This window comes from Pelophylax lessonae (genome assembly GCF_965119305.1).
Source record: "Pelophylax lessonae genome assembly, contig: HAP1_SCAFFOLD_410, whole genome shotgun sequence".
NCBI lineage: Eukaryota > Metazoa > Chordata > Amphibia > Anura > Ranidae > Pelophylax > Pelophylax lessonae.
The window spans coordinates 759-10,785 of record NW_028119934.1 but is presented as its reverse complement, the minus strand read 5'-3'; the positions used below and the strand labels follow the sequence as shown (position 1 = coordinate 10,785).

General features: G+C 42.0%; 1 long non-coding RNA gene across 1 annotated transcript; it reads right to left on the bottom strand.

Moving 5' to 3' along the window:
- LOC309543837 lies at positions 1-7,964 on the bottom strand. Its single transcript, XR_014224816.1, has 3 exons — positions 7,870-7,964; positions 2,967-3,010; positions 1-51 (listed from the first exon to the last, which is right to left on the bottom strand). It is a non-coding gene; the product is annotated as an uncharacterized lncRNA (long non-coding RNA).
- Between the last annotated feature and the right edge of the window lie 2,063 nt (positions 7,965-10,027).

Here is a 10,027-nt window from a genome sequence, read left to right as displayed (position 1 = left end):
TTCTATATCTGTCCCAATAAGGCGGTCCTAGCAAGTCTGTCCTTCAACTGCCTGAAAACGTAGAAAAAAAGTGATATGGTGAGATAAAAGGAACACCAATCAAAACTGCAATATACTGAGCTCCACCCAAAACTGTATATATATATATATATATATATATATATATATATATATATATATATATATATATATAGTATACTTCCCATTCATTTATATCCAAAATTTACACAACATGGCCAACTGACTAACGCACCTACACAAGCTTGTTGGAGATTCAATTCCAAAACCATTGGCATTAATATGGAGTCTTCCACTACAACCACCAGTGGACATTATGATGGAGATGCCCATCATGATCATTAATATGTAACCCTCCTCCCCCCCCCTCATTAACATAGTTGCCAACATTTGAAAAGAATTTCCAGGGACACTTTGCAGCACAGCTATCAATTACTTACCACACCCACTTCCCCAAAGCTCCGCCCACTCCGCATAATTAATCTCCCCCTACTTATCAGATTATAGGGTCTACTTCATAAAGAGAGAATTACAGGAAATTGAAAAGGGAATTGAAAACTTAAGGCCAAAGTAGCAGAGTTGGAATAATTCTCCCATTCAGCTGCACTACTTCTGCCTAAAGTTTAAAATTCTCATCACAATTCCCTGCAATTCTAAAGTGTGAAATGTGCTCAGGTGTGACCATACAAAAAATGGAATATGTAAATATAAATAAAGTGCAAGGTGTAAATAAGTACGATTATACTATCTGGTATAATTAGGTTTTATCGTACTTATTTACACCTTGCACTTTATTTATATTTACATATTCCATTTTTTGTATGGTCACACCTGAGCACATTTCACACTTTATTCACCTGTCTTTGAATTCAGCCCTCTGTAGGGTGATCATTTTCATTTACATAAAACAATGTTGCATCCTTTCCTTCCTAACACATTACCCAGTCCATACCAGTATAGATCCTAACACATTACCCAGTCCATACCAGTATAGATCCTAACACATTACCCAGTCCATACCGGTATAGATCCTAACACATTCCCCAGTCCATACCAGTATAGATCCTAACACATTCCCCAGTCCATACCAGTATAGATCCTAAGACATTACCCAGTCCATACCATCCTAACACATTACAGAGTCCATATCAGTATAGATCCTAACACATTACCCAGTCCATATTATCCTAACACATACCAAGTCCATACCAGTATAGATATCCAGCATGAGATTTTTCCCATTGAGGATTGAGGTCTGTTTTCATTTTTTTGAGCAATATTATTTATATATATATATATATATATGCACACACATACACATACACGGATATGTACACACATTTATCTAGAGCTAGAAAACTATATATATGTATCAATTAACAGGTGTATAAATTATATCTATAAAAAAACATTATTGATAGTAGTAATTAATGGAGTGCGAGGCCTCCAGCTTGTCGGAAGGTGCTCTGTCTCCCCCTGCTGGCGGATTTTGGAAAGTGCACCATGCTGACACCCTGCCTTCGATGACACGTTAAATTTGCGACAGGCGGGAAGAGTGAGCGGGCACAGAGAGAGAGAGACAACCTGCTGTCAGAACTACAACTCCTAGCTGGGGTGAGAGCGACACCGTGTGGCACAAAATTTTTTTTTTTTTTGTGATTTACATTGTCCCTGATTAACAGGGATACTGTAAAATGCCCGGGACAGGCTCCTATTTGTCGGGATTGTCCCGGGAAAAACGGGACAGTTGGCAGGTATGCATTAATAACAAATTGCCCCCCTATGGCCACTAATATTATGCCCCTCATTCATACAGAGTTTCTTCCTCCCATAGACTTTTATATGGAGTTGGCCTCTCCACGGGCCCCGTATGGACAATAATATCAAGTTGCACCCCCATGGCCACTAATATCGAGCCCCTCCATGGACATTAACAGAGGTGCCCCCCATTCCCATAGCCATTATCACCCCCTTTAATATTGAGTTGCCCTCCCCATGGGCCATTAACATGGAGTCCCCCTAATGGACATTAATATGGAGGCCCTACTCATGGACATAAATATAGAGATGCTCCTCTACCCATGGTCATTATAAAGTTCTTCATGGACTTTAATATGGAGTTGCCCTCCCCAGGGGCAATTAATATCAAGCTACCCCACCCCATGGCCACAAAATATGGAGCACTTCCATGCTCATTAATTATACAGTCCCCCCTTCCCCCTAGGCATTATTATGGGGTCCCCCATGGACTTTAATATGAAGTTGCCCTCCCCATGGGCCATTAATATGAAATTGCACTGCATGGTTATTAAAATTGACCTGCCCCCCTTTCCTCGTGGCCATTAATATGAAACCCCCCATGGTAAATAATTATGGGGTTGCCCTTTCCCCTTCTCCCATCAGGGACATTATTATAATTGTTGCCCCAACACCCCCCCCCCTTCCCAATCATGGACATTAATATGGTGTTGCCACTCTTCTGGGAGGTCTTTACACAAGATTTTGAAGGGTGTCTGTAGAAATCTATGCCCATTTATGAGGTTCGGTACTAATGAAAGGACTTGGCTCACAGTTGGCATCCCGATTTACCCCAAGGGTGTTCAGTGGGGTTGAGGTCAGGTCTCTGTGCAGAACACTCTCAAGTTACTCCTCACCAAACTGGTCACACCATGTCTTTATAGAGCTGGCTTTGTACACAGACAACAGTCATGGTGGAACAGAAAAGAGCCTTCACCCAACTGTTACCACAAGGTTGGAGGAGCCCAACTGTCTACAATGTTGTATTAACAGTACCCTTCAGTGGAAACATCTGAACTCTATAATTTAGAATGGGAGGGGGGGGGGGGGTTTACATACTTTTGATGATTTAGTGGGGTGTGATAGTAAACCAAACAAATCCGAATAGCCAGTGACCAAAAAAAAAAGTAGAAAATTGAAGTACAATCTACCTTTGCTGATGCCATTTTCTTCCTCTTGCAAACGTTGAGATCAGCTGCAAAGAAGGAAACCGGTCAGTGCATCATCCTTATGGAGGGTGATTGGCTGGTACTTTGTAATGTTATCAGTATTACGCAATGCTTTAGGCCTCGTGTACACTGCTGCTGTTAAACGGATGTTTAGGAGGAGTTGGGCGTTTTTTCAGCAGCCCCTGATCTCTCCTCTATGGTATCTTATTTGTCCATGCACACTGAGAGGTTTAAGCCTCATGCACACGGGATGTTTCTACAGCGGCTGTTTTTGGTGTCAGACGTTTTTTTCTACAGCCAATAAACACCCCCGGCATGTTCTCCTAGGTCTCCCCCGGCACGTTCTCCTATGTCCTCCCCCGGCACATTCTCCTATGTCCCCTCCCGGCACGTTCTCCTATGTCCCCTCCCGGCACGTTCTCCTATGTCCCCTCCCGGCACGTTCTCCTATGTCCCCTCCCGGCACGTTCTCCTATGTCCCCTCCCGGCACGTTCTCCTATGTCCCCTCCCGGCACGTTCTCCTATGTCCCCACCCGACACGTTCTCCTATGTCCCCACCCGACACGTTCTCCTATGTCCCCTCCCGGCACGTTTTCCTATGTCCCCTCCCGGCACGTTCTCCTATGTCCCCTCCCGACACGTTCTCCTATGTCCCCTCCCGGCACGTTTTCCTATGTCCCCTCCCGGCACGTTCTCCTATGTCCCCTCCCGACACGTTCTCCTATGTCCCCTCCCGGCACGTTCTCCTATGTCCCCTCCCGGCACGTTCTCCTATGTCCCCACCCGACACGTTCTCCTATGTCCCCTCCCGGCACGTTCTCCTATGTCCCCTCCCGGCACGTTCTCCTATGTCCCCTCCCGGCACGTTCTCCTATGTCCCCTCCCGGCACGTTCTCCTATGTCCCCTCCCGGCACGTTCTCCTATGTCTCCCATGGCATATTCTACTAAGTCTCCATGCACATTGGACATTATAAAAACACCAGTAGCTTTGTAGTTAAGTTTTTCAGCATTTTTTAGCTTTTTTGCATTGGCGTTTTTCAGCGTTTTTCAGCATTTTTAAGCTAAAAATCACCTCTCTGCTATTTTAGTAACTCCCACTTTCCCATAATGCAATGCTTGCCAGAATTGCATCGCATGAGTGTTCACCCCCATGCGATAAGATTTAGGTGTGGGGAAAAAAGGGTCCTACAACATTTTGGTGCAAATGTGGACCCTTTTTTTTTTATATAGGTGGTTTTCATGTAGGATACATTTCTGACCATTTTACAATATAAAAATGCTTTTAACCACTTCAGGCCCGGAAGGATTTTCCCCCTTAATGACCAGGCCCTATTTTGTAAATTCGGCACAGCGTTACTATAACGGACAATTGCGCGTCGTGCGACGCTGTACCCAAGCAAAATTTACGTCCTTTTTTTCCCCATAAACAGAGCTTTCTTTTGGTGGTATTTGATCACCTGTAAGATTTTTATTTTTTGCACTATAAACAAAAAAAGAGCGACAATTTTGAAAAAAAAAAAAACAATATTTTTCACATTTTTTTATACAACATTCTCAAAAAAAAAAAAAATGTAAAAATCAAAATTTTTTAACATTTTAGGCCAATTTGTTTTCTGCTACATATTTTTGGTAAAAAAATAATTTGCAATACGTGTATTTTGATTGGTTTGCGCAAAAGTTATTGCGTCTAACTACGGGAAAGATTGATGTCATTTGTATTGTTTTTTTTTTACTAGTAATGGCAGCGATCTGCCATTTTTTGCGGGACTGCGACATTGCGGCGGACAGATCGGACCCCTGACTGACATTTTTGACACTTTTGCGGGGACCAGTGACATTACTACAGTAATCAGTGCTAAAAAATATGCGCTGTTACTGTAATAATGACACTGGCAGGGAAGGGGTTAATACTCTTGTTGATCAAGGGGTTAAATGTAAGCCTAGGGGAGTGATTCTAACTGTGGGTGGGGGTACGCTTGTGAGATCATAGAGACATGCGATCCTATATAGAAGGATCACAGGCGCTCTGTGATCATCCCAAGGAGAAGAACGGTCAGCTGTGTTTACATCAGCCGACCGTTCTTCTCTGTCAGCGGGGAGCGATCGCGGGTGTCAGGCGGCAATCAGAGCTGTCTGACACACGCACAGGCTTCCCCGTTGACAAGCGGGGGCGGGAGCGCGCACTCACCCCATAGCCTCCCCAGAGCGAGCGCCGTACATGTACGCCAATTTGCCTATGGGAGCCAGTTTATCTGCGGCGGCTGGTCGGAAAGAGGTTAAAATGCAAACGCACGTAAACGCGGCATAACGGAGGTTTTTAACCATTGGTTACTAGCTGTCAAGTTCCAGCATTCAGGAGAGGTTTTCAAGCATCCCATGTACATGAAGCCTTAGTCATTTGCAATTTCTTTCCTTCACATTGTGTAGCTGACACCATACAGATCCATTTGTTACATCAATCAACCTCTATTCACCGCCATTCCTCAAAGGTATTTTAGTAACAGAACTGAGCTAACCAAAAATCACTAGAGAACCGAGAAAGGGGCTGGGATCACTAAAATCAGAAAACATCACATTATGGCCACTAGATGGTGCTGAGGAATACACATTTACTTTGATATTCGGCGCCATCTAGTGGCCATAATGCAGTATTATCCACATGTACACATTCGATCAGCGGAAGTATACTAAATTTCCTTTGAAGGTCAGCACCATCTAGAGGCCATAATGCAGTATTTTCCATAATTGCACATTCGATCTGCGGAAGTATACTACATTTCCTATGATGGTCAGCACCCGCTAGAGGCCATAATGCAGTATTTTCCATAATCACACATTCGATCAAAAGATCAAGCTTTAGCTTACCTGCAGTTTTGATGGATGAAAACGATGCAATTTATTTTTAAATACACCCCTTTCAAAAGAATAAAAAGCACTAAAGAAACCCAATCATTTCGCTCCCATAGGGAAGATAATCTGTGCATAAAATACATGCATTTTGGCCACAAGATGGCATTGACATAGGAAATAGGTGAGCTCCTACATTGCCATCTAGTGGCCATATTACAGTATTTTCTGCATTAACTGCATTTACGTTCTTTGCAGATCGAATGTGTGATGGATAAACAGTTATGCAATTTTTTTTTTTTTTTTTTTTTAATAAAACCTTTTTGCACTAAGGAAACCCAGCAGTCATTTACTTCCATAAAGGTGGATATTTGATGCATGTGAAAAATACTAGATCACAGCATTCTAGATGGAACTATCATAGGACTGTCATTTTCTTCTCAGCACCATCTAGTGGCCAATATGTGGTATTTTCCACATTCACACATTCGATCTTCAGGGAATATAGCCTGAGAGCATTTGATTTTGCCCCATTCGCACAGGACAAATTTACATGCTGAGAAGTATACCAATTTCCTATGATGGTCAGCACCCTCTAGAGGCCATAATGCAGTATTTTCCATAATCACACATTCGATCTGCGGAAGTATACTAAATTTCCTATGATGGTCAGCACCCGCTAGAGGCCATAATGCAGTATTTTCCATAATCACACATTCGATCTGCGGAAGTATACTAAGTTTCCTTTGGAGGTCAGCACCATCTAGAACAGTGTTTCTCAACTCCGGTCCTCAGGGCACACTAACAGGCCAGGTTTGCAAGAAAACTGAATACATCACAGGTGATCTCATTTGCTGCTCAGTGACTGCAGTATTCTAGTCTGCATCTCCCCAAGGTAATACTTAAAATCTGGCCTGTTAGTGTGCCCCGAGGACCGGAGTTGAGAAACACTGATCTAGAAGCCAAAATTCAGCATTTTCCATAATCACACATTTGATCTGCGGAAGTATACTAAATTTCCTATGATGGTCAGCACCATCTAGAGGCCATAATGCAGTATTTTCCATAATCACACATTCGATCTGCAGAAGTATACCAATTTCCTACGATGGTCAGCACCATCTAGAGGCCATAATGCAGTATTTTCCATAATCGCACTCTCGACCTGCAGAGAAAGTTTCCTGAGAACTTTAGATTTTTTTTTTTTCCCTTTCACAAAGAACAAGTTTACATTGTTTTGATGGATGGTTATGCAATTTCTTTTAAATACACTCCTTTAGATTGAAAATAAAGAACCAAAGAAACCCAATCCTTTTGCTGCCATAGGGAAGATAATCTGTGTGTGCATGAATAACTGCATTATGGCCACTAAATGGCATTGATATAGGAAATAGGTAAACTCCTCATTGCCATCTAGTGGCCATAATGCGATAGTTTCTGCATTCATACATTCGAATTGCAGAGATTGTTGCCTGAAAACAATTGATTTTTCCACATTTGCGCAGAACATTTACATGCAATTTGACGGAGGAACAGCTAAGCATTTTTTATTTATTTTTTAATACACCCCATTTAAAAAAAAAAAAAATAAATTGTTAGCACTAATGAACTCAATAATTTCTCTAAACACGGTATTGTGGCCACTAGATGGTACTGACATAGGAAAGCTCCTCAGTGCCATCTAGTGGCTATATTGCAGTATTTTCAGCAATCACACGTTCAAATTGCAAAGAAAATAGCTTGAGGACATTACATTTTTCCACATCTGTACACGAATTTACATACAATTTCAATGGACAAACATGCATATGCATGTTCGTCCATTGAAAATCCATATGACATGCAATTTTTTTAAAAAACACACTTCAAAGTGGAGGTAAAACCTAACAAACTCCTCTTTTTCTTGCTTCCTTTTGTTCTGTTAAATATGCAAATAAAGCACTTTTAAAGGACTTTTTTTTTTTAAATTACATTTTGTTCTTGGGTTTAGATATACTTTAATCCCTTTAGAGAAAAAAATAAATGTATTTACTTACTCAGCAGAACTATGATTCCGATAGTCAGCATCACTCCAGAAAACACTAAACCTCCAGTGCGGAGAGATTTGTAATCTGAAGAGAGAAGAAACACAAAATTATCCTAATGTTTTCAGAAGGGAAAACACAGTCAGCCAATGTGATAAAGGATAGGATTACTTGTTTAGAAAGATAGGACTATTATGGAACCAATATGTTGTGTTGCTATGGGAATGTTAGTGATTTTTTTTATATAGCACAAATATATGGAATAAGGACCTTGTATGATTTTTACAAGCTGTGCTTCCAATGTTAAAATGCTAATTAACTTGTTGGACTGGTTAATGAAGCTCAGGACACAGGAATATATTAATGTGAGAATTTTTTTTTTTTTTTTACATGCAATTTTTAATTTACATAGGAGCATATAAAAATGATTTGTTATGTCAGATAATATATAAAAAAAAAAAAATATATATATAGCTTAACCTACACACTTGCACATGTATATGCAACCTCATAAAAAGGGACCGTCTACCATAGGTCCTGCATATATATATATATACATATATATATATATATATATAAATATAAATAATGTGTGTGTGTGTGTGTGTGTGTGTGTGTGTGTGTGTGTGTGTGTGTGTGTGTGTGTAGGCTGAGCATAAAAAAAAATTATCAGATTTCCCACTTCACGCTATATAGTGCTAATGGACGAATCTGCAGAATGGGCGATTATAATCGGACAGCTGGCACCAGAACTAAACCAAACTGAAGCTGCATCTAATTGGACGCAGCCGCTGTTCGACTGACAATTTTCCACCTGGTTCCTTTGATCTTTCGATTGAAGGATGTTGGGCAGGAGGGAATTTATCTGACAGGACCACCCACCCATAAAGTGAATTTTGACTGGTTCAGCAGAACATCTCAGTGTATAGAAAACTTAAAGAGGTTGTATAGCCCCCCGTAATATTTGTACCTATAAGTAAGCCTATAACAAGGCTTATAAGTCAGGGATCCTCAAACTAAGGCCCTCTCCTGCTGTTGCGGAACTACACATCCCATGAGGCATTGTACAAAAATTTGAAATTCACAGACATGACATGGCATGATGGGAATTGTAGTTCCTGAACTGGAGGGCCAAAGTTTGAATATCCCTGCTATAGGTATTGTAAATATCTCCTAAACCTGCACCGTTTAGGAGATATTTACATTGCATACAGCCCATGACATCATCGGCGCATGCGCTCTGAAGCAGCAGCCGCCCGTGCCATTTCTTCAGAGCCCTGTGCCATGACCGGCGGCTCCCACGTGCATTTGCGAGAGTGACGTCACACGGCTCTGGCCAGTAGCACAGCTAGAGTCCGCAGACCCGGAAGGAAGACGGGTGAAGATGGATGCAGGGACAACGCAGGCTTCATTTGCAGCTAAGTGTCACATAATGTGCTAGTATGAGTTCCATACTAGCACATTATGCATTTACTTTGCAGGTAACCAAAAAGAAAAAAAATGTTTCAAGTCTTTACTTTCGCTTTAATGTGTTACTCACCATAATGAAATGGCTCATATTCTGCAGCGCATCCTGTGAGGGGAAGCAGACAGAAGTGAGGATTAGTGAAAAATAAATATATTAATCAGAGTCAAGGAGTGGGCAGGAAGGGTGGCTGCCCTGGGCGCAATGGTTTACTGCAGGAATGGGGGCGCCCTGTGCCAGTTGCAAGGCTGACATCAACATTACTGCTAACCCTAACTGAAGAGAATGGGGGGGGGGGGCTGCAGTTTGGCATCTTTGTCCTGGGGGCTGGATGACCTTGTCCAGGCACTGATCAGAGTTGTGAGAGGCTGGGCTGGAAGCTGGAGGAGAGGAGACTTCTGCAATTGTCATGGAAGGACCGGAAAGGCCATACTTGTACCTTGTCTATTGGGAATGCCTAAGAAGATACCAAGAGACAAATCCTGAGGCTGGGTTTACACTGGTGCCAATAGGATGCGGGTTTCCCCGCATCCAATTTGCATGTCAGGAGAGTGTGCCCAGGCTCTCAATGGAGCCGGTTCACACATCTCCGGGACAGCTGCGGTGTTGTTTGCAGGAAATTCGTGTGCGTCTTCTGGTCCGTTTCAGGTCCGAATTCAGCCAAAAATTCCATAAAGACATGGATGAGTGAGTTTGGGGTGGAGG